General features: G+C 37.8%; 1 protein-coding gene across 3 annotated transcripts in view; it reads right to left on the reverse strand.

The window, feature by feature from the left end:
- Positions 1–25,381, reverse strand: part of NAV3 (neuron navigator 3) — a 544,137-nt gene that overhangs the window by 268,260 nt on the left and 250,496 nt on the right. Inside the window, exon 3 of one of the 3 annotated variants that reach the window (XM_057429347.1) lies at positions 4,281–4,368. The exons of the other annotated variants lie outside the window; for them this stretch is intronic. The gene's annotated coding sequence lies outside the window, so the exon portion shown is untranslated. The remainder of the gene's footprint in view (positions 1–4,280; positions 4,369–25,381) is intronic. 3 annotated transcript variants of the gene reach the window in all.

Here is a 25,381-nt window from a genome sequence, read left to right on the forward strand (position 1 = left end):
GTTTCAAAAAAAATAGAAAATTACAATAATACCTAAAGAATACTTCATGAAAACAAAGATGGATAGATTTTCAGGAACTAGCTTTGATATTTGACCTTAAACAAGTGTGAGCTGCACTGCAGCTGGAGGAGTACTTCTGACTCACAATCTACTGTATGCTTCCTTCTTGATCTGAGACGGTACTCATTCAGTGTTGGCTTGCATCACCCGCAATTTCTAATACCTACTGTGCTAGCTATACCACGTCTACCTGCCTGCTTCTCTCTACCTTCATCTAAGTCACAACTATCACATAATATTGCCTGTTATTCCCCACTGCTTATCAGTATAGGTGAATAATCCAAGCCATGGCTTTAGTTTCTTGTTGGTCTTTGCAGATAGTCATTGTAGCTAATTTTCTTATTATGTAAGGCCTCCTACAGCACCCACATTATTTTCATTTTCTTCAAGCACATAAATATTTCATATTTATCCTACATTTCCTATGATTTGCACTAATTCAGGGGTTACTGGCAGGCATTTTAAAGGTGATTTCCTTTGGCAAACTTAATGAACTCAACATAAATCATGGACAAACATTGTAGTTCTTGGTGAAGAATTACAAGATCACCATTACATCATCTTCCTTGCCACAATTCCCATTGGAAAATCTGACATTTACCTCACCCTGATGCTGGATGGGTGTACTGCGGGAAACATTATGCCCCATGGCAATGGCAGGTTTACAGCTGGACTTGTTGATCTTAAAGGTCTTTCCAACATAAATGATTCTATAATTCTGTATGCCCCATTTCCATACACTTCCCCTGCGCATATTCTACTGCTACTGGTCAGAAGCAGAATACTGAGTGATGGATCCTTGCTCTGGCTAATACTGCCATTATGGATCTCGAGTTGTTAGTCAAAGAACATATATCGGAAAGTACCCTGAGATCACACTAGGATTTTTGTATCATTTTGATAAGTAGATGTGCTCTTTCTGCCTATGTGTTTGTGTGATTTGCCTGCTCTGATTGAAGAGTTATGATAACACTACACAGAGTCCACATTTTTTAGCAGTGTTTCTTCACTGGGGTTTATCACCACACTCATTGTGGCTTCCTGCCCTTGTCTTGTGCTTGGCCAGCTTGGAGCTCTGGCAGAGATAGTCACTCGTCTCTACCTGCAAAATATTAGGCACACAGGCCTTGTGTGTCAATGGATAAAAAACTTTGACCATGTACAATTTAGCTGTAAGTGCGTGCTCTTCTCTTTCAAATAAAAATTGGCCTAATGCACTTACTAAAAATCTCGGTCATCTGCCTGTATCTCCTGTTGGCCATATGTGAACATTTCCTACAGTTAGCCTTGAAAGTTTGTGCCTTGCTCTAGTCTGCTGTGATAAGAGTGTGCTCCAGGCCAACTGCTGAAATGGATTCTATATGTTGCTAGACAAAACCTTCCAGGTTTTTGATCAATAGGTGTCGAAGATGAACTGCTGTTTCTCATTACCAAATACCTCCCAACTCCATCTACCTCGTGCTATCATAACAGAAATCTAATAGTACATTACAATAGCAGCTTTCTCAGGTCAGTAAACTACACCTTCTCACTGCCACTCTATCTATAGACACATGGTTTTATCTTTTCTTGTGTACCTTTATTTATATATGAGTACACATGTTCAACGTGTCTGATTGACAGTCATTAATGAACTTTGAGCAATTCACCTGGGTTGTTTTATCTTCCACAAAAAAAAAAAACAATCAACCAACAAACCCAGATACACTCAATAGCACACAGCTGTCAAAAATAACCTCAAATCCTGCAGATGTTAGATGCTTCCTTCCTGCTTCTCAGCATACTGGGGAGAAATATTACCTTACAGATGTTGGAAATGGCATGTTAGAAAAAAAAAGAGGCTATGGTTATTTATTATATTGGACTTACCTTCAAGTGCAAGAAGAGTGCTAGAAGGGAGACAAATGATAAAACTCCTTTCCCAGCTTTCATCCATCAGTGGGGCTTTTAGAACTGACATATGTAACAAGCATATGGCAGCCATAAAAGCAACATCAGCATTCACAAATTAAAAAGTAAAATAGAAAGCCAAAATAATTTTGTTCCACCTACAATAACCCTAGGATGAGCTATAAAGAAAGCACAGTTTTATCAAAACCAGAAGGGGGACTGAACTGGTTACTTAGCTGGATCATCCCCCTAAATAGATACTATTAGCTAAAACCCAACACATACTAAGTTAACAGCCACTAGTGAAAATGTCAACAGTGGCATGTGCACCTTCAGTGGTGACAAAGGCAGAGGCTATTATCTACATAAAATGTATTCATTACAAAGTCATGTAGCTTCGCAGCCAACAGTTCAGTAACTTTGTTGATAGACCCAAGAAGATTTTCAGCTGGTACAAAACTACATAATTCCAACTACTTCTGTCAGCTAAGTCTGCCACATACTAGTACAGTCTCTCTCTCTCCATTTAGAAAAGGTATAATTAGATTCCATACATTATTCCTTTTTATTCCTTTATCGTTTTCTTTTACTGTCTTTGAAAGTCCTATTTTTCATTCCATTCCCTTTTCTGAACCCAGCGAGAGAATCTTCTCTAGAATAAGAACAAGATGTGCAGACAGGTTTTGGATTTATTTTTTTTTTCCCCTTTCAGACACAATTCTAGCACAGCATTACAATTTCTGCAGTACAAACCACTTGAGCAACACTGGGATCTGTAATAGTAGAATAGTGAAAAATCCACGCCGACAACCTGTCAAAAGATTCTACTTAAATTTAGGAAATTTTCCAATATTCCACAATAGGGGATATTAACCCTCTTTCCCTCCTTACTGTTTTACTATGGTTCCCTGAGCCCTCTCTGCCATTTAAAAGTCTCTACACTTTACTTCCTCAAACTATAATCTACCAACTTTTTTTATATTGCCCTGCTTCCTTTCGGCCTCGTCTCTTCCATGTCTGAGCATTTTCATTCTGCGTTACATGATGAAGCTGAAGCAGTCCAATATCTAATGCCATGGGATGCTACTACAAGGAATAGGACCCTATGACTGCTTCAAATAGATAAACTAAAGGGGAGGGGTGGAGGAGGGAAAGAGAGATACAGTGTGTACCCGGCCATCTGACCTGGAAAAGCTTTCTTTCTGTGATTAGAGTTTGAGTTCCAGGCTAGTTACATTCCGGCCAAATTGATCTTCCCACCCTTACAGAACTGAACTCTGTTCCTCGTTATATGGGTGTAAATCTGCAGCAAAAAAGTTTGAACTTCCAATGAGTAATTCTAGATTTATGCCAGAGTAATTGAGAGCAGAATGTAGCCTCTTGGTTGCTCATAAATATTACACTGTTTAAGATTTCTATCCTCCAACACACTTAGGAACATTCCAGTTCTTTACCCTAACCCTCTTTTTCCTTCAGGCTGTTCTACAAGTTGACACAATAAATATTTGGAATTTTCAACACAAATCATATTTGGAAATATTTTACTTCCAAATTAAGGGAAAATGTAATTACTGAGAATGTATATAGCAGGAGAAGCTTTTTCCCCTGAGAAAATCTGTAACAATACAGAAGACACATTTTTCAGCACTGACACAGGCAGCATGCACGACTGTCCAGCTTTTTTTCAAGCCTGCAGAACTGTTATTTTGCTAATTTCTAGACCACTAGGAGTTCACTTGACAGCTCAAAAAGTTCTCTAAATCCGTATTTTTAAAGCTGTTACACAACTAGATTGCAATCATTCAACCCATTACAAATAAAAATAATTTCACTAAAGTGAACTTTATGCTCTGGGTAAACTTCATCCCTGGTGTAAATTTACTTAATTCCAGTGAATTTTCCTTGAGCAGGAAAGAATTTGTTGTTTATATTATACACCAAAAATTTGTTAGATTTAAGAAAATATGAATTCTTCTTATATCTTCTGTTTAAACATTAACCCAGTAGGTTTTTGGGTGAAACAGTTTTGCTGATAAAGCCACCTTTTGCTGTCTGCAGAAGCCAGCAGGGTCACAGAGATGTGCATGTTTGTGGCTTCAACCCACCCTGTTTGTCCACAAAACACCAAAGTACCTGGAGCCCATAAATTTTGACATTGTCTAAGTGGGACTAGAGAATTGCTTTTCTTTGATCTGGGATTTCAAGAATCCCACATTTTCTCCCTATTTCTTGAAAGACAGCTGGTTTCAGTTAAAATAAAAACATTAAACAGGAGAATTTCCCAACAGGAAGCAGAGTCAAAGTCAGTCAAACCTTAGCACCACACATACCTTTTGGATTATACCCTCACCTGGGTGTGAATATCCCCAGTCATTTCAGACTTCAGCTTAGGCCACCTCAAGTTCTCACCAGTCGTATCTGGTTTTACATAGTACAAATGAAAGCAAAATCTTACAAACTATTCCTTAACAAGATAAGCTGTTGAAAGGCTAGAATTTTAAAGATCTCTGAGTAATCAATTCTCACTGATTTCAAGGGAAGGGAGAGGAAAAATCCATCCCTAATTGCAGTGGTCTCAGGGAACCCAAGAGCCAAGCCCAATTTCCACAAATATCTTTCCACAGTCAGAAATCTTTCCATAGACTTCAATGGCCACATGTGCTCAATAGTTCTCACTCAAGGACTCTGAGGCTTGGATTATATTATTCATTTATGTAAATCAGTTCAAAGAAAATGTAGAAATTAGTGGGGATGGTAGAAACTTTAAGGCCATTATGAGATTTGCTTAAATTGGCAGGACAAACTATTCAGGATCACTTCTATGAACTCTTTGAAACAAATCTGGCTTAAGTAGAAGCTTTTTTGAACTGATTAAAAAAATTATCAAGGCTGGTTTTAAAAATTTATTTATTCAAATTCTCTTATTCCACTGGCAGCCAAATTGAAGTCAAAACTCATCTGTGAATGGAAAAAGATCATTTGAATGGCAGGGGGTTATGTAAAGGCTAAGACTTCTTGCCCAGAACTAAATCTGTGATTATTATATTCAAAGTGCTAGTCTGAAAAGTCAGAAAAGGATTTAGAACCTGAAAACATAAGATGATTTTTAAATTATTTTGAATCCATATGAACATGTTGGCTTTCCCCTTTCCTGAATGCCCCTGAGAGCAGGCATTAGCTTTTGCCATGACACGCACTATCTGAGCAAACCTTCTATTCCCAAATGTCTTCTAACTCCCATGCCCCAGAGTTTTGACTCTAAAGGCAGGGCTCCCAGAGTTTTTCTGAAGTCTGCTACAAACCTTCTTATAGCTATTGATTTTATATAGATTAGACTGTTCTATAATAGCAATGGAAAGTAGTAACAAACCCCTATGCTCCTTTTTTGTGTGTTTCTACAGTAAATAAGAGTCATAGCCACAGACCAGGACCAAAAGAGCTGTATAGAGAACAAAAAAGAGTCTGTCCTCCCCCAGGGAATTGCAAGGTGGCGAGATGTCATCTGGATTTTGCGGGTGATACCTCGCTATCATGTATATACCAGTCTGTTACAAGAGACCTAACTGTGAAACACGGCAAGACCAGTAAGCCATCACAGCTATGACACAAAGAAAATTACTTCAAGCCTTATGATCTTTCAGCCAGTAGAATGCAGACGGAGCAGAGTAGATACTCAGAAAATGTATCTACTTGTAGAAAAAGCAAAATGATAGATTATCTATCTGTTCATTCATTCCTTCATTCATCCATCCATCCTTCCAACCATCCATCCCCCAAAAATGTGATGAGACCCTAGCCATTCATTATTTTCATGATCATTTTATTCATATACCTACATATCAAACAGTATTACTGTATTCTTATGCTTACAGTAAGGGGCATTTATGAGTCATGACTTGGATTCTACAATAGTTTCATCATTACCCATGCTACTGTCATTCAACTGATCAGTGTAGGAAAAAATCCAGATTATTATGCATAGCCCATGACTGCATTTCAGTTAAAAATCCTATGACGTAAGATGCCTTCTAAGCCTTCTAAAGCCCTTAATTATATAGATTTGAAAATGTACCATATAACTATTATGGACCCAGATTGAAATTAATATTGGGTTTTCTTTCCCCTTTTAAGAAAATCCTTACTCGCCATAATTTTTTTGCTTTAAAGATTCTACACTAAATCCAGGACTGAAAGTCACTAAATATATCTTCCTGCTTGCAGCACGAACAGTTTTGAAACAAGCAGTGTGTTGAGAGTGTGTTAGCTGTATGCATATATTACTGTACTTAACTTTAAATATTCTTTCTCATAGTATGTCAAAGATGATGAGGTACAGATTAAAATACATGAGTTCAATTCAAGTGGAATAAGCCAAGGCATACAAGTAACCTTCAGCTGTGAACTAGCGTAATGTACTTCCTATGGGTTTGATCCTGCAGATCTAACACATACTCATTTCTCATTGCCATCAGGAGTTCAATCATCAGATGCAGACTGTAAAGACATATCCATTTCAAGCCATTAGGCAAGTTGAAGCTGGTGGGAGTTGAGCAGATCTAGACAGTAGATGACTCTGAGGGTTTTGCTAATTTGTTCACCATCCTTTGAAGCACAAAAGCAGGAAAGGAAACCACATGAAATATGAAATCATCCCACATTTTCAAGAAGGTTTTGAAATAATTAAAACCCACTACTATAATAGATATATATATGTTAGTTGGTTCTCTAAGAAAGACAGAAAAATTGTCATAGAAGGAATAAACTTTCCACTCACAAGTATAACAGCAGAGTACATGTTTGGTTGTTATCCACTGGGCAACACAATAAATATTGCGCACCTAATAAATAACTGTTAAAGCATGAGCTTTTATATTTCAGGCAATGGTGATTTCATTGGGAATTTAATTTAGATATTTCCCCGACTTTGAAACTATCCAACCATCATAGTTTTAAATCTGGAGTGGGACTTGACAGATTTCCAAAAATATGAAAACATGGCAACAAAGGAAATAAAAACTAGATAAAATATATTTAGAAAATCTACATTTCAGCCTGCAAATCATTAAGAGCAAATTATTCCTTTTTTACTTTAAAAAGTATTTTTACTCCTACTTCTTATCTGTAAACTACTTATTTCTCTTTCAAAATTCTTCTTTCAAACTGACCTGTTTAAATTACCTTTTAAATTGGGCGGTGATCAATTTAAATGATTAATTACATCCAGCAAAGCATTGAAAAGCATACCTTCACTACATTTCTTCCAAATATTTAACTTTTAATTTTGAAAGTGTTTCATTTCAAAACATTCCAGATGTTTTACTTCAGGATGTACAAAAAAACCATGTAAAACACACTGGATTAAATAAAATATTTTTCTCTCTCTAAAACAACTTTAAAATTTTAAAATAGAGTTGCACAGCTCTAGGGCAAAAGAGGAATAGCTGATGTTGGCAAGCAGCTGTTGTGAAACACGTCTGTTTCACAAACGAATCATAATTGTCTCTCTTGAAACTTGTGCTCCCCCATCTGTCTGTTGTATCCGTTACAGAGAGGAACAGGTCTCTATCAAATTATGAACTACATTTTGTATGATGTTAGAACACATGTCCCAACTTGCCCAAAGCAAAACTATCAAATTACTTCCCAGCCAGCTGCCCTTCCTGCAAAAGACGCTTGATGTCTTAGTAGAAGATTAACGTTGAAAAACCATTCAGGCTGCAATGGTTTGACCAATGTTAACCCATGGAATAGTTATTTAATTTTATGCAGGGAGAAAGTAGGACTGGGGAGACAACTGAATGTGGAGAAGAAGCCTTTGAGAAGACCAGCAGAAGTCTTAGTTAAGACCTGGTCTGTACTAAGAGAAAGAAATTGCTCCAGGAAGTAAGAGGATTTAAGAGGTAGAAGGGGTTTTGCCTGTTCTAGGACACATGCAGGCATGGATTCATCTCATGCATCTTCACAGATCTAAGTCTGAGCAAGCTAGTGTCAGCTGTAATTATCCTCAGTAGACAGAAACTAGAGGCTATTTTAAGGATGAAACTAATCAGCGTCCTGAGATGTCTATTTCCTTCTACTGGCCATATTGTGAGTCTCCCTTAGGTATGATTGAATTTCAGACAGTTTCAAGTTACTTAATATGTCTACCTTAAATTAAATTATTCATACCTTCTTCCTCCTGCACCCAACATTATTCCTCTTCCATGCCACAGCCCTCTTGCCCCTTGGCAGTGACAATCATGCTTGGGTTTTTTTAGGGAGGAATAAATTGTCCAATCTGACTCCATCACAGTCCACAATGTTTTGTGAAGAATGGAAGATACGGCTTCATATCATGTTTATAGAAGACAGAATTAAGCCTGGACCAGCCAGAACCAGGACAAACACTCTAAACCCTGCATTCTGTCTAAAAAAGTTTCCATGCCACTGGCAGTTTTGTGAATCTGTGTAATATTTTTGTTAATTTCTTTTAACAATCCATGACAAACCCAAGTGTTTTTTGCTCCTGGGACTGTGCATTTCTAAAAGATAAAACCATTTACACACACATACACATTTTGGGGGGTTTTCCTCTTCTTTTTCATTTGCTTGAAAATTGCAATATTTTGTCAATTTCATTGGCAAAATAGACAGACAGTATATTGTGAGTCAATCTAAAGTCAATCTCAAGCTCAATAACGTGAATTTCATGTTACTTGAATTATCCAACACAAACTAAATTTTGGTGCCATGGGCAAGGGCATCCTAGACCACCACTAGTCACCAAAGATCTATTTTGAGAGTGGGACTACGCATCAGTCCCAGATGTATGAATGGTGGTGACTATGTTCCTTCCAAAGCCAGATGAGATGGAAACAATTTGTTCCACTTGCCACGCAGGATCCCTTGCATAAACTTGGACTGCAAGTTCTTCAGACCAATAGCTCATTCTATGTATCTCCAAAGTGATGGCTGCCAAACTTTCTGGACAACTTTTAGCCTGTAATACTGCTGCAGACCTCTATGTACCCTCATAAGGAAACTACGAATCAGAACTTGAGACACATACTAAAGACCAATGCTGAGCACAACCCTGGCTTTGCTATAACCTCTGCGATAATCTGAGACCTCCAGTTTTGCATCAGATAGCATAAGACCTGTTTCACTTAAGTATAATACTAAGCCCAAACAGCAGTAAAAAGACAATGCTACTATTTTATTCCTCACCATACATACAGGACCATTCAAGTGGTGAATACCATTAGAAATAACAGTAATAGGGTAAAAGAACTGCACTACTGCTAAATTCGCATGGAGCAAATATGAGTCTCATACAGTATAAAATCAGTCTCAATTCTCAACAACTTTTGTACATACCCACAAATTTGAATATAGTTTTTGGCAAGCAAATAATTGATCCCAATGCAGCTGCAAGTCACAGCTTTGCAACAAACGCTCACCTTTCGCCAATGACTAACAATTTTATGCACAGCACAAGACACCCACACATGAATTGAATATCAGGCAATCGTCTCCAGTTCTGTTCCCAAGTGCTTCCAATATAACACTTGACCACCTACTGCTAGCCACATGTTAACGATGTACCCACATTCAAAAACCTTCTTTGGAATGCTGAGAAGGAATAAGGTAGCAAAAGGAGTATCTACTTGGGCAAACTTGACAACAATAGCTATTTACATTTAAACAATCTGTTGAACCTTTAAGATTTCTTTAGAGTACTTCAGCTCCAGAGTATTAACAGCAGAATGACATCAGTGTATGTTATAATTTATGTGGTTGAAGGGCAGCAGGTTAAAGAAAAAATTAATTTAAGTACTTCAAAAGGTATGTCAATGCAAAAACCAGAAACTTCTTTATCTTGGGAATAGCTTGTATGTATTTAGCAGGAAAAAATTCTAAAAAATTAATAGTGGATCAAAGTACTGTTTTTCCACTTGTGGTTGTGCTTTAGCCATTTAATTCTTTCTGCCCACATCCCACTCCTTAAAAACAGTTGCTTATGCAGGCATATATGATAATACTACAGTCTCTTACCACACATTTATCCTTTAGTGTTGTTGCTTATGGATGGTCCTTACAGTATATTTTGGCTCAAAGGCACAAACTCACTCTTAATTTCCTCTCTGATTTCTTTTCTGCCTTCAGGATACAAGAGATCCAAGAATATCAGCTCAAAAGTAGTACAGAACTATCTGGAATATTTGTGCCTAAGAAAGGTTCTCCAGAGGGTATCTGACAGACCCCCAATCATGGAGGGAGATTCTATACCTGGGTCACACAAATCAGATCACTGCCTGAACATTTCTTCACCATCTACTGTGAAAGAGACTATACAGCTTTTCTAAGGAACCTGGCCTAATACTTTACCTTCAAAGCACTTAGAAAGCTTTTCCCAGCACCTGGTGTGCTGGTACCAGCATGTATTCTGGCTTAGGAGAAGTTTGGATGACAAGAGAGTCAGTGTATGGGGGTGGCCTTTGGCAGCAGGAAGTATTAGGTTTGTTGCTCTTGTAACTTGGGAAGTCGCCCTAAAATTTTTATTTTGGCCAACACCTCAGTAAGATTTGTCAAATTCTATTCTGTCACTGATCATGCTTTTGAAAAGTCTAAATCCTTAGCTACTGATTTTATAACATCTCACACTGCATTTTTTCCACCTGATTTCAAGCCAGAGCGGGGAAAAAATCCATTAGTATTAATAACTTTCCTCTTCATACAATGTTACTACAGTCTTTCCTTCAATAGATAATTCATCAATATACAGGGAAAGCAAGCAAAAAGATTTTTAATATAATTAGGCGAAGATCATCCAAATACAAATACTTTGAAATATGCACACATTTTAAAAACAAAGTCTGTAATTCTATAAACATTTGTATATTTAACTCTTTTTAACATAAATGGCAAATTTTAGCAAAATTAATTAATTAGTGGGAATTGTACAACTAAATCTTTTTGAGGCCTCTTAAAATTCCCTTTGAATTTCTCCTACAGGATTATATCAAAGAAAAAAGAATAATTTCACGAGGCTACTATTTGGAGTTTTTACTGCGTCAGCTTTATATACTAATGAAGTGTCTCTTCAATAAAATAGTAAACTTGCATGATTACCAAATAAGAGTGTAATTATTGATTATTTTAAAATACTTCAGAGATCAGCGCTTTGGTTAACACTTTATTTGTAGCCCCAGCAGCTTAATACTGTCGAACACTTGCATGCCTTAGTAGCTCAATAGATCTATTACTGGTTTCACAGCAGGCAGGGCTGGCACTTGTACTCTGCAGCTCTTCACAGACCTGAGCACAAGGGGAACTGTTAGTTTATAACAACTTTTCATTTAAATAAAAGGAGATAAAGACCCTTCCCCATTCCTACTCAGAAGAAGCAGACTTTCCAAAAGCAGACCTGTGGACAGAGGCCATATCTGAACAGGGGGCCCTTGGGAGCAACTCTGAGCTCCCATACCCTAACAGGGCACACACAACCCCACACTGTCCCAAGGGTCTTGTCAACTTTTGGCTTCTCTCTTCACCTTCCCTACCACAGAGCACTTCAATCAATTCCCATCTCCAGACAACCTTGGAAGTAGGATACTGGGAAACAGCTCATCAGAGATTCACAGATAGATTAGGATGTTACCTAAAAAGTAGATTGTGGCACCAGATTCTTATCTTTAACCTCCTTGTACTGCAGAGGCACCACAGAGAATGCCATTCTAGCTACAAATAACCAAGGAGCAATCACCTGTTGGGTCTATCTTCACAACAAGTGGAGATGTAATACAGACAGCACACCCTAAGGACAATCTACTATCATTCAATAATATAGAATTCCTCAGACTGTTCTAATGCGCACCGAAGTCAATCGACACCAGCATCCTCTGCAGTCAGGTCTACTGTCTTTTTGGTTGTGTCTGGGTCCCATCAATAAAAAATAAGTGAATTTGGCTTTCAGGCAAGAAACTAATTGTGTTTCCTTAAGCTATATTTCAGCAAGAGGCTGGAAATATGTATGCACGTGTATGCAGACTGGCTTCATTTCCACCTTTAAAAAATTGCCTCTAACGTTTACTGAGGTTTAGTTTTCCTCTTATTCGATTCTTGGGCAATTTAATCTTAATTTTGCCCATGCAAATTATAACCAGGCACTCCAGAGTAATGCGCACATTTGAGCAGTGATTAGAATTGAATCAATGTAAAAAACAGAATGAGTTAGAAAAGACACTTGATAGCAAAGTGTATTTTTAGGCTCAGTATTGGAAAGTTCACTCAAAGAAAGAGTAAATATGAATATAACCATAATTACTTTAATCTACATGTCAGTTAATTGCTAGGTATGAAATCCTTGAAGATTAATGCTTTAAACCTAAAATCCAGTCAGCCCCAGTTTCAGTATTCATAAAACAAAATGGTGGGTAGTGCTGTGTCTTTGCAGTATTTCAAAACAGAATAATTAACCACTCAAATGTTCCTCGTTTTAAAGAGTAAACAATATATCTGTGGATGAACAGCAGTATTTCAAGAGTAAGAACCACTAATACCACTAATTTTCAGTATCTTTGTACAGCTTCCTGGTTTTGTTTCACTATATGTCTAAAAACTCAAATGCTGAAATGCATATGCATGATATTATTTTTTTCTTTTGCATGTGGAAACAGCAGGAAAAGCTCGATGACTGTAGTGCAAGGATATGTTCAACTGATTTGTAAATGCAAAGGTAGTATATCAAAAGAAAATATAAAAATAAATTGTAAAGAAGAGTTAGAGTACAGTCAAGTCCAAGAATGAATGCTTTTTAAACTCCACATTTTATTATTTTTCCATATACAACATCTTGGAAACATTACAAACAGAAGTGCATGTATCTGGTGTCATAAAATGATTGTCAAGATATTTATTGAGTTTCAATCAAAAATTGTATATAGTCATTTTAAAGGAAGAAAATTAAATCTAAAGACTTATATGAAGCAATAAAAGATAACTGAAGGTCACAGACAGTCAGTCTCTTTATAGCAAATACATGTAGAAAAGGCACTGGAAGTCTAGAGGCAGCTCTGTGGGAGGAGGAAGAAAAAGCACTACTAACACCTCTGTTATTATAACAGGATATCCTATTTAACATTTCCCTCATCACAAAATGCTTTTTAGGAGAGTACTGCAAATCAAAATTTACCTAGATTATACAAAGGCTCAGTTCTAACAAACAGCATGTGTCTCTAATGTTTTGGCAAGTTACTATAAATGGGGATAGGTCCACCACAACTTTAGAAAGTAGACAGGCCCATACGACATTGTGTGGCCCATACACCACACAAAATGCAAAGATGCCTTGTAAATTTGCACTTTATTCTACGTTTATTTCAGTAACTTCCATTTCAGTTCAAATGGCTCAGATTTTGCTGCTCCCTACATTTTCTTTCCCATTCTGAAAGTCTTAGCTAGCATCTCCTGGAGACTTTGCCTTCCGTGTGACCCTGCTGATCATCTTGCTCCAAGGGCAGTTCTTCCTACCATGTCTTCCCGTGACATTTCAGAGAGAAAAATTCAGCTGAAATTTTTCACAGATTTTAGACTAATTAACCATTCCCTTGTGAAACAGTGGGAGACAGCATTTGGAGTGCCTAAGGAACTCTTAAATTAGGCAAGCCGATTTTGAGAATTAAAAAAGCTCAATGAAAAATCAGACAGTCACTAAAACCACCCCATGCACTACTGCAATACATATTTAAGATTTTCAGGCCTTTTAAAATCTGGTTTTAATAGAGTCTCAATTCAATGTTTTTATAACAGTAAAGGTGACAAGCCAATAAAAATATTTGGCAAGTCAGTTTTTGCTAGAGTGGAACATAAGGAACCCAAGTTAAGACGGGTACAACAATCTAACCAACTCCATGTCTGTCATCCTTGAAAGCAAAACTGATCTCTATTTCACCATGGAAAAAGCTACAAAACTGTGGTTTTGCTGTAAAATGGGACAGAACATTTCAACCCAATTTGGGCAATAGAACCCAAAAAGGAAAAAAAAAAAAAAAAAATAGGAAAGAGAACAAAAAGCTCTGTTTGATTTGGATTTAATTTATTTCATAAGCAAAAGAATGTAACACACTCAAGCTCAGGAGAGCAAATATTCAGGCATGAGAAAGGAGCAGGGAAAGAAATTTCACCCATTCTTTAAACTGTAAATTTCTGCACAGACATTGAGTCTATCTAGAACTGTTTTCAAAACGATACCTGGGCAAAGGAATAACTTGGTTCCTGAATGCTTTGTTAAAGGTGCACATAGAAGCCTCACACAGGAGACACACTTTCAAACTAGCCTAGCACATTCATTTTCTCCAAGGGAATGTTTTGTCTCTATAAACACGGCAGCAGCAGGGTCACAATCACTGTGTTTCATTTCAAGAGTTTTCAGCAGCATACAAAATTACATCCCTGGTTATCTCATCCAGGATGTTTGTATTTTTCCAAAAGCATTCACATGTCCAAACCTCTCGTTTTTTCATCTTTTTTTGTTGTTTTTTTGTTTGTTTGGTTGGTTGTTTTTTTAATATGTGTCAAACATTGCTAAAGACTATTTGGCATATGTTCAGAATAATTATTAACACAAAGAGTATGTGGAGTCACCTGCTTCTGGATTATTCAGATCTCTTCTGTATTTGTGTTATTTACACAGGAAGGGAAGTAGAAGCTACAAGAATCTCTTTTCTTCTAACTAGGACATGGGACAAACACTAGAATTTACTACTCTAAAATATACAGGAGAAGAAATTATGCAAAATTTATTTCAAGACAACAGAATCGCCATATGCCATTATAAAAGATAAAAAGAGCATGTACATTATCTCCTGCAAGATTTAGACAAGCAAAGCAATGAACTGTCTGAAATAGCCTAGTCTGAAATACATTGTTTAAAACTGGTGGATTTAGCCCAGGGGAAATACCATGGATTTGGTGCATGCATATGTCCCAGCTAGGTTTAAAAAGACCACAATTTTGCCTAACATCATTCAGTGTCTTCTGTACTCTGGCAAATGCCTTAATCCACGGGCAGTGCACACAACTGAGACCATTCTAGTGAAGAATGAAGACAAGGCAGGTCTTATTCCTTTGAAGGAGATATTTAGGATGGATACTTGGAAAATTCTTATTTAAGATGAAAAGTATTCAAGGATTACCCAACAAAAAGTGCAGGAAAGAAAGAGAAACTTTGGCTACAGAAACCCAAGGAAACAGCCTGTTATATAACTTCTGTTAAGGTCAAAGAGGCAAAGCAGCTTTTATGACACAGAAGCTGCAGAAAATCCCAAGGAAATAAGAGATCAAAGCAAACCAAATCTCAAAAATTGGTCAATTTTTCCCAATATTAAACCCCAGATCAACATAAGTGGCATTTCCAACATATAATGAACATAAGCAAACTACTATTTTTCTTAACGCCATGATTTTTATCACTCCTACGGTAATACATACTTGAGTAGGTTCATTTCTTTTAGGTTTTTGTTTTGTTGTTGTTGGTTTTTTTCAACATAAAAAAAGGGGGGGGGGACAGGGCTGCACCTATTATATGACTGTTATAATCAGACTAATCCATATAGAGGACAGAAATCCTTTTCCCTAGGCCAGACTTATCACAACATAACTGAGATAAATGGGCTACTGCAAATACCACACAAGCCCTTCTGTAGACAGCTGTACTGCAAAATAGAAAGAAGGTGCGAGAGGGCTGAAAGATGAAGCTCCTCAAATTAAGACTAGAAATTAGATGTACATTTCTTAATTGTCAGTGAATAACCAATAAAACAGTGTAACAAACAATGACTGTGATTTCTCTATCACTAGAAACATTTTAAGGAACACTAAATCTTTCCCCAAAAGGCAGACCATAGCTCAGCTACAGTTGTTGGAGACTGACTCAGAAATCCAGACCAGATATTCACAGAGTATTCATATCTGATGAGTCAGGTAACCTCAGTTTTAAGAGGAAAACAATTATGAAGCCAACCAGCAAATCTAAATGTAAAGGAGAGATTAAGAGCTAGGTGTGCATGCAACATATTTGTCAGGCAGAAATAGCCCTGACTGACAGTGCAGACCTCTCTGAACTTAAATGCAGCCTCTGTTTATTAACAGCAAGAGAAAAAAGGCAGTTGATATAACACCACGAGCTATTGAAATATTAACTAGCACAAAATGGAAATAAAGACAAGAGTTCCTCCCCTCAAAAACATGTATTTGCTGTTCTTTGTCCTCTGAACTGGGTAGGGAATACCCAGAGCTGTTAGTCATTGTCCTGAATGACTGGAGGTAGATAGGAAAGGAATAATATCAGCTTTGAACACACAGGAGAACTGGACTGATTCAAGGAAGGGCTACTTCTGCTTTAAAGAGATTTTTCAGTATTACTAGCATGGCTAGAGCTGCCACAGGGCTGATTTCCATCCCAGGACTCAGTGGATGTTTTATTAACCGATGGTGAGACCAATCTGCTCATGCATAGCAGATATTTGCCTGAGGAGGCTGGTTTTTCTAAATGTCAAAGATGGCCACCATAAACATGGCATTTGCACTGCTCTATATAGATACCTCTCTCCAATCATCTACTAAACATGTATCATTAGAACATTTTAATGTTTTTACAAAGAGGTTTACTTCAAGTTTGTAGAAGAAAGTAGAAGAAAGATGACTTGCTTTCCAAGTGAACACAGCAAGATTGCCACTTTTCATGTCATCTCTTAAAAGTGGGATTTTGGGCTGAAATAACATTTCTGTATTGAACTGCTGCAAAACACTCAGCAGCTGCTGTCACTCAGAGATTTTCCTAGCTTGTACTCATCCACATTTTATTCAGTGTGGATCAACCAGTAAGCAAGTTATTTTCACAAACTTGTTCTTGACTAGGGCTGTGTACCCAAAAGCTTGACTTTTCCTTCAGCTGTATCAGCTGTTATAATAAAAGATACTACATCTCCCTACAAACTGTTAAATTCTCCTTTCATCAATTGAAGCTGAAATAACTGTGGATGAAAACATCACTTTCCCTCTGTCAAAGGCAAGTGTTGAATTCAGAAGGCTTAAAAGAGCCAAACGTCGGGCATTCAACATCTTGGTGAGATCTCATGAAAAAAAAAAAAAAAGAATAAAGGCTAAAAAGCACCAAGTCTGCAGATGCCAGTTATAGTGGAAGCAAAAGTGAAAAAAAAAGAAAGCTGCAACAAACGAAAATTATGTTAAAAAGGAAACCAGGCTGACACTAGACTGTCTGCTTTGATTTGTCTGGCCCCAGTTTCTGTATGCTTTGGGCTGGTTGCAGTCTGGCTCTTGGCAAGTCAAGGTAGGCACATGCTGCTGAAGAATGAAGGCCTCTCAATATCTTCTCCCCCTCCAAATGGAAGAGCGTTTGATGAGCAAAGGACTCAGAGCAGATTGAGACAGCGGGCTGCAAAGGCATGTTAATCTAGCAACACCAGGAAATACCGCCTATTAACAGCACTGTTTCAGATGCTTTACTTGGACCCAAGCCACACACATATTAAAATGTGTGAAGAATATGATGCATAATCAGTGAGCCAATTCCTCTTCCTGCAGGCTGTACAGGGAGGGACTCAATTCCCATCTGGTATGAATATGCCTTGCCCTCCTTGTTAATGGTATGAAGTTGATTTCTAGTAGCAGAGCGCCACCCTACCACCTCAAATGGAAGGTTACCTCGTGCAATGGAAGGAAGAGGAGATGGAAACCAGGAGTACCAGACAGCTTCACACCTGTCTCCATAGATTTTTCTTAGAGAAGGAGAAGAAAATGTTCTCCTATGTCCTAAGGTGCTTAACAGAAAAACTGTATTAGGCTATTGACAGATCTTTCTGGGATTACTCTGTGAATACCAGAGGCTGAGAGGCATCACCATTATGGCACTAAGTGAGCCACTAGATGAGTAAGTGCTGTCCCCTGTGATGACTCCAGTTTCCTGCTAATCCTACCGAATCTGGCAGGTTTGACCATATGTCTTCCAAAAGAAGAAAAAAGTTGTGCATTTGCATAGTCTGATGAGAATTAATTTACAGGGTTTTTTAGGAGATGAGGGGACGGGAGTGGTGGGAGGAGGAAGGAGAGAGGACTGACACTGTCAGACGGCTCATGAGTTTATGCAATTATATAACTTTCTTTGACCTAGTGTGAAGTCTAGGATTTCATCTACAAAATTTTATTCTGCTCTGAGAGGTAACACATGTATTTTACCTTAGCTTGTACTTAGCTGAGAAGTTTATTCCCAACACTATCTTTGATGTAAGATCACCAAAGGAAAATGGTGCTGTGCGTGAACACAAGGAGGAACAGATGAGAGGTTTATTGATGAGTAACTACCCTGTTTCGTAAAACATACTGCTGAGTACCACCATGACACAGGTGTCCCATGCCGTAGTAGCTATTGGAAGTAAAGACTTTTTGTTTTAAATTCCTGCATCCAGAAGTTTATAACTTTGGTAGACAGATTACTATGATTGAGCAAAACAGCACCTTGTGAAATATTAATCTGGCACTATCATTAAATTAGTCATTACAGGGGCCTGAAAAACACCCTGACAACAGTGAAAGAGCTACTGTTTTGAAATAATGTGGTTTAAGAGACCTTGAATTTAAAGTGTAAGAGGTTGCATCACATGTGTCACAGACATTATCTCAGCTGCAAAGGTACCACCATAAGAGGCATTGCACACTCTCCTTCAAAAGCATAAAGAATTGCAAAAAGCATCCATTAAAAATCTGCAGCTGTACTTTTGTATTTATTACCTACACATGACAGTCTAATGCCCAAAGTTCATGGCTTTTTGAGGGCCATTTCAATATCCATGAAGAAGCCTGAGGACAAGTGCGTATTTCATACCCACAGAGAAATTCTATGTATTGTTTGTTAAGCACAGAAAGAAAGCAAAAGATTTACGCTACTTTTTGCATTGAGGTGAGATAAAAGTAGCCCCAAAGCTAAGAGTTTCTAAATGCCACAAAATGTCTTCCTGAACACATCCTGACAAACAGCTGTATGCGGTTTTTTAAATGTATGGTATTCCTTGTAGGATGAAAATAAAGTGCTTTGGAAAAACACTTGGGGCAAAGTTTACCATTGCTTAAATAAATGTTTACAGTAGGATTTCTGACTTCCATAAAGTCAAGATGCTTTTCGATATTTGGAGAAGAAAAAAAAAAAGCAGATACGTACCTCCACCTCCTATACAAGAGTTCCCTTTTAAACTGCAGACCTGATCTTCAGAGTTCCACAGTAAGACTGCTTGCATATATACAGAATAAAATTGTTTTAATATTGATACAATTTCCCCTGCCCCAAAGTCTGTGCAAATTGCATATATTGAAACAATGTCTGAATCTGGCTTTAAACATCTACCAAATAGTTAGTCTGAGTTAATATTAACTGAATTATTAATAAGTGTGTAATGCCAAAGTGAAAACAAGACCTACATTACAAAGATTTGTGGACTTTGCACCTACTGGTATTCTGGAAAGAATTCCAATCCCAGGTATCTTTGTTACAAATTTACAGATGCACACACTCACACATATATATACAAACACACACACACACACACAAAAGTAGTTAAAGCCACTAATTGTTCATCTGAACACAAGAAACATCCAAAGAGAAAAAATGGGAAAACAAATATACTGTGATCTGACTGTATTGCCAAAGCCATTATATTTCTCATGATCATAATAATAATGAATAAAACATTTCAAACACACACATCCAGACTTGCCTTAGTGCAAACTACTTTACTTTCACTAGATCTAAAAAAATTGTTGATGAAAAGACAAATTACCTTCAAACAAGACAGATGTTTTCCACAGGCTCTAAATTAGTAAGGAAACATTAAAAAAAACCAAAATAAACCAATATTAAAGGAAAAATTAGCCATGTTAACACCATTTATGGCAGCTGCCGTATTAAAAAGAAACCAGATTACTCCATTAACATTTAGAAATCTGATACTTAAAATGTTTAAATGGTTGAATTGACAGTTCAGCATGCTGAAATCACAGTTCACAAACAAGGCTAATAGTGAAGCAGTAGCAAAATCCGCAGGCACAAGTTGCACTGAACAGGATATCACAGTTATAAAATGCTCTCATTAAACAAATAATACCAGTCATTATCAGGTGCTACACCACAAATTACACAGTGAATGAGGAAAAAAATCCAGTTCTATTTTAATTATTACCAAACATTTATTTTTTTCATGTGGCTTAGTTCATAAATGTTAAGCACTTGTTCTGAACTATAGCATTTAAAAATTGACGGTGGATTTCTTAACATTCGGGTAATCCATAAAAATAACATGTTGATTTAAATTCAAGCAACATATTCGCCTTCCTATGAAAACTGCCCTTGGTATTTGACTTAAAGGCGGTGGATTGCTGTCTGAAAACACCGTCTGAAAAACAGACTGTTAGGAATTGGCCAGAGTGACTGCAGAAAATAAACAAAACAAGTAAAAGACCCTTATTCATTCGGGATTAAATTCACCCCTGTGCAGAGTGCTGGCACAAGACTTGTGTACTTCTTATGTCTCACTTAAGTCCCATTTTAGGAATAAGAGTGCATAAATTCATGGTATCACAAATATTTCCTAGACTCTATAAACTATATCTTTCCTTTCTCAAGCTTGTGAATTTCTCTCTTTCCTGCAGTATCCTCATGGAAAACCACTAAATAATTTATTCTTCCCAATCTGAACTACCATAGTTATGTCCCTGATTTTCCATGAGTATGTGCACAAGTTTCAGCCATTCTTGGGTTAATTTATTACTACTGTATTGTTCTTGAATTATCTCCTAATCAGAGACTATTAATGGAATATTGAACAATGTCCAATATATATATTTTTTCCCCTATTTTAGCCTTCTGTTCTTCTAGAAAGACAAATTAGATCAATTGCAGCATGAAAATAAAATGAACGTTTCTATTTCAGAATTCATGCAGAAGTTTACCCATGTGTTACAATACTTTTTCCACTATTTTCCTATCAAGATGCAGAATTTAGGGATGTGCCAAAAAATTTTCCAGTTGGAACCACTCTAGATGCCTTCTGGAAGGTATGTTCCCCAAAATTTCAACTTTCCATGGAACAATGCAGCTTTGATGATTTAGAAAAGTATGCCACAATGAAATGGAAAGAAAATATTGCTGTTTTTTCTCTGGTTGAGCCCTCGTGTATTGAAATAAGACCTCAGTGTCTTGCTTGAAATCACTCCAAAATCCCATTAAGCTTCATTTCCTGAGCTTGTTATGCAGTGAGTGAATTAGGTCCAACTGCTACTCTTGCACAAAGCACGGCTTGCTATGGCACTGCATCTCCTGTGATGTGGTACCCAGGGACACGTGCATCAGTGCTGTACTTGCACATGTGCAGAAGAAGCATCTGGTGAGAACAAGTGATCTGGTAGGTAGAGGGAATCAACAAAGCAACCACTATAAAGGTTGGTCACAGCAATGCTGCCAATAAGCTGTGCCAGTGCAGTGTGCGTGTTCCTAGCAAGAAAACACAGTGTCTTATCCTAGGTGCAGAAAATTAAATTTTGCCCACATGTCTGATCATGCTGTGGAAACTATTCCTTCTGGGAGCCTGGCTTGAAGACAAGAGTGTTTTGCTCTCTGACGAGCTCCCTTACAACCAAGAGTATTACAGTACAGAGCTTAAAGCATGGCTCTGGATCAACAGAACAGGGAATATTTTGTCATTTTTCTAGTGATAGATGATGGTTCCATTGCAAAAGTCAGACATTTCCAAGCAAAATCTGCAGTTCTCACACCTACACATACAGACAAGCCATAAAATTCAATTTTTTATCCCACATTAGCATTAATATATACTTCTGAATATTTATTATAGGCCACCCATTCCTAATTGGTTAGCTCTAGTAGCTTTCATTATTAATGGATCAACAATGAGCAAAGCATCACAGAATCCGTTATCAAAATACCAAGAAAAACTAAAACTTGCCTGTAAGACTGTAATGCCGGCTACTGTAGGAGACAAAAACAACCTCCCTCAACATCTGCAATTAGACATGACATGCCGTACACTGCTAGAAGGAGACTTAGAAAAGCATGATAACCTGCCATGCTGGATCGCATCCTCTAGTCCCATTTATCCAGCCTGCTTCTGCTGATGGTTATTACTGACTTCTCTGCCTGTAGGAAAAGATACTTTACTCAAAAAATGCACAGGCTAAGGAGGAAGATTTGACAGATTTTGGTGACATTTTCCTCATTAGCAGTATAAAGGCCACCAAGAAAAGTGTTCCCATCAAACAGTAAAGAAGATGCTATATTTGGGCTTATCCTCAGACTGACAGCTGTGAAACGTAAGAAAGTACATGTTACACACTAATCCCTGAAAGTGTTTCCATCTCATAATACCCCTAATGAAATCTCTGAGATACTGAACAACTAATATAGAAACAAAGTACTTGTTTTATAATCTGTGAGAGGCAGTATGAATCTGAGATGGCAGTATGGAATGCTTAGCAACAGTTGCAGTAAAGATTTTGGATTCATATGAATAAATTGTTCCTGTTAAGATGTTTACCCTTCACACAGAATGCTGTTCAGTGTAGGCAACCTCAAAATATTAAAAAATTATCTTCATTGTTTGAACTACATTGCTGTTGATGCACTGCCCAACTGTGCAAAACTGTATTTCATTTGGAAAGATTTAAAGTGAAATAAAACCATTTCAAAGAGCATTCCCTTTAGATTGTCTCTGTGTTACATAGATGAAATAAATTCTTTCATTCCAAACATAGCCAATAATACAGTTCTCCCAAGTTTTTAGACAGATGACCTACTAAACGACAATTAACAGCATATACTGAAGTACTGCTGTGTGTAACACATAGGGAACATAGCTCTAAGGACTTGCCTAAGGTAACCACTGCAAATAACTGCCTGTGACATCTGTCCTCAGCATCTCATAAAGAGCACGGGAAGAAAATTTATGTAACATGGACTAAAATGTACAATTGCTGATGAAACAGTATTGCTCCCACACATACAAAATGCGACGGTTAGAAGAGCTATCAAAAGCAATGAAGGGGGAAAGAACGAAAACATAGACCCCAGAATAACAAAATACAGATGGAATGAAAAGATAGTTAAAGAAAAAAATAAACAATAAAAGAAACCTTAAACCACTTAGCTTCCTGAACTTTCCTTTCTCGAGGGTTTTACTCCTCAGTGCATTTCTATGCTACCTCTATACGAGTAAACAATTCATCTTTACAACAAATCCCAGAATTAGTGACATTAATAAAACTCTTACTGACTTTAAGAAGTTCAGGATTTTGACTCCCTCTTATAAGGAGAGACTGTGGGAGCTGGACCGGTTTAGTCTGGAGAAAAGAAGTCTGAGAAGGGATCTCATTAATATGTAGAAATATCTCAAAGGCGGGTGACAGGAGGATGGTGCCAGACTCTTTTCAGTGGTGCTCAGTGACAGGACAATGAGCAGTGGCCATAAACTAAAACACAAGAAGTTTCACCTCAATATGAGGAAGAACTTCTTTACTTGAGGGTGGCAGAGCACTGGAACAGGGTGCCCAGGAGGGTTGTGGAGTCTCCCTCTCTGGAGACATTCAAACCCACTTGGATGTGCTCCTGTGTAACCTGCTATTAGCTTGGCAGGGGCGTTGCACTAGACAATGTTGACTTGGAAGCACTTTTGCTATTGGCCAACGAAAGCAAAACAGCATCAAAATGCCAGAAGTCCATATTCCTGCTGCACAGGGGGGTGGGGAGGTGGTTATCAGTGTGAGTTGTGCTCTGAGACAGGCCCAGATTCCTGTTGAAAGTTTGACATTCCTACTATAATTTTAACCAAAATACATCCTCCTATGCCGCAGCTTGCTATTTTACATATGAACGTATGCTGCTTCAAATGTTAGTCGTATTTTCTGGGGTTTGACTTCTCAACAGTGAAGAGAGCTGTGATGTACTCTAGTGAGCTGAACTCAAGCTCATGCAGGCACATTCCCCAGGCCTAGAAGCACAGCACGTGCAGATAGACAAGCAGGCGAATGAGCAACCTTGTATAGTGCCCTTTATCTCTCAGACATCCCTAGAGCACATCACTGTCTATCTGTTCCCCATTCTGCAGCTTCCCTCTAGGCTGTTCATGGCCACCCGCGAGGAAGATGGCTCCCCACTAGCTCCTGCTGCTAAGAAAACCACATGAGCAACCAGGCCTGCCTACTTTTGGGTTAAAATCCTGGCACTAGACAAGTCCGTGACAAAATCCCTCTTTACTTCAAAAGGATTGCAGTCCTGACCAGTGAAGTACTGCTGTGGTCCCTCTGTTGTCCTAACACGCTTTTTATCGTAGCTGAGAAACCTGTTCCTCAGTGCTCACTGTCTGGTTAACTGGGTGTATTGGTGTCCTTGTGGACATGCACTTTTTCCTTAGCGCGGCACCGATGGAAGGATTCCTCTTGCTTGTACCTCTGAGGTTATCCACTCTTAGGAGATGACGCATAAAAGACTCACTGAGATGACAAAGTATCTCTTGTTCTTCCATCTACACTTTTATTATACTTTCTTTTTATTATACTTTCTTTTTATTATACTTTCACCTACTAGATACACTTGTACTGAACTGATGGGAAAACAGAAGACACTTCTGTGTGGAAGTATTTCAGTATGCTCTAAGACACTCTGCCAAGGCTTCCACATCTCCCATGCATTTTGCTCCTGACACAGCATAAAATTTTCTACCTTTATGACTAAGATAGGAACAAGAATACACAATATTGACTGAACACCTGAATACTGATAGTAACAATTCTTGGTTAAATAGAAGCATGCCTTTGCAGAACAAGAAAACAAATTACCGCAGTCCTCAAATTGCAGGTAAGTGACAGAGTAAAGAGCAGACCCAAGCTTTAAAGACTGCCAGATGTTTTCTTGCTACTTCTACCAGTAGCATTCGGATAAAAATCATGCCCACGTCATCCTTGTGCCACCATATGCCAAGCCTGACTGACGGCAGCACCATATGATTACAGCTTTTCTGTTTATTATCAGTTTAGCCAGACTACAGAAGAACATTCTCTCTTGTGACACTGTTTAAATTATTAGATATCTTGATACCACTGAAATACCCAGAAGGACCCAGCTGAGGTTTCTTTTATAAGAGAAGATTCTTAGAGCCAACCTGAAAACAGCAATTTGATGATAGTAACAGCTGGTAGAAAAGAGGAGTATTTCAGTCAAAAGAGGAGAATCAAGACTGAGCACTATCATATAACATTGCTTAATCTCAGTGTCACAAAAGACCATTTTAGCCATCAAAAGTAATCCTTGAAACCCAGGAAAGAATGCAGCTTTGTTTCTGGTTGTTTGAACTGACTCAGGCAATTTAACTTT

The sequence above is a fragment of the Pezoporus wallicus genome, unplaced genomic scaffold (genome assembly GCF_028554395.1).
Source record: "Pezoporus wallicus isolate ANWC-B61680 ecotype Strahan unplaced genomic scaffold, APGP_CSIRO_Pwel_v1 contig_5069, whole genome shotgun sequence".
NCBI classification, from domain to species: Eukaryota; Metazoa; Chordata; class Aves; order Psittaciformes; family Psittacidae; genus Pezoporus; species Pezoporus wallicus.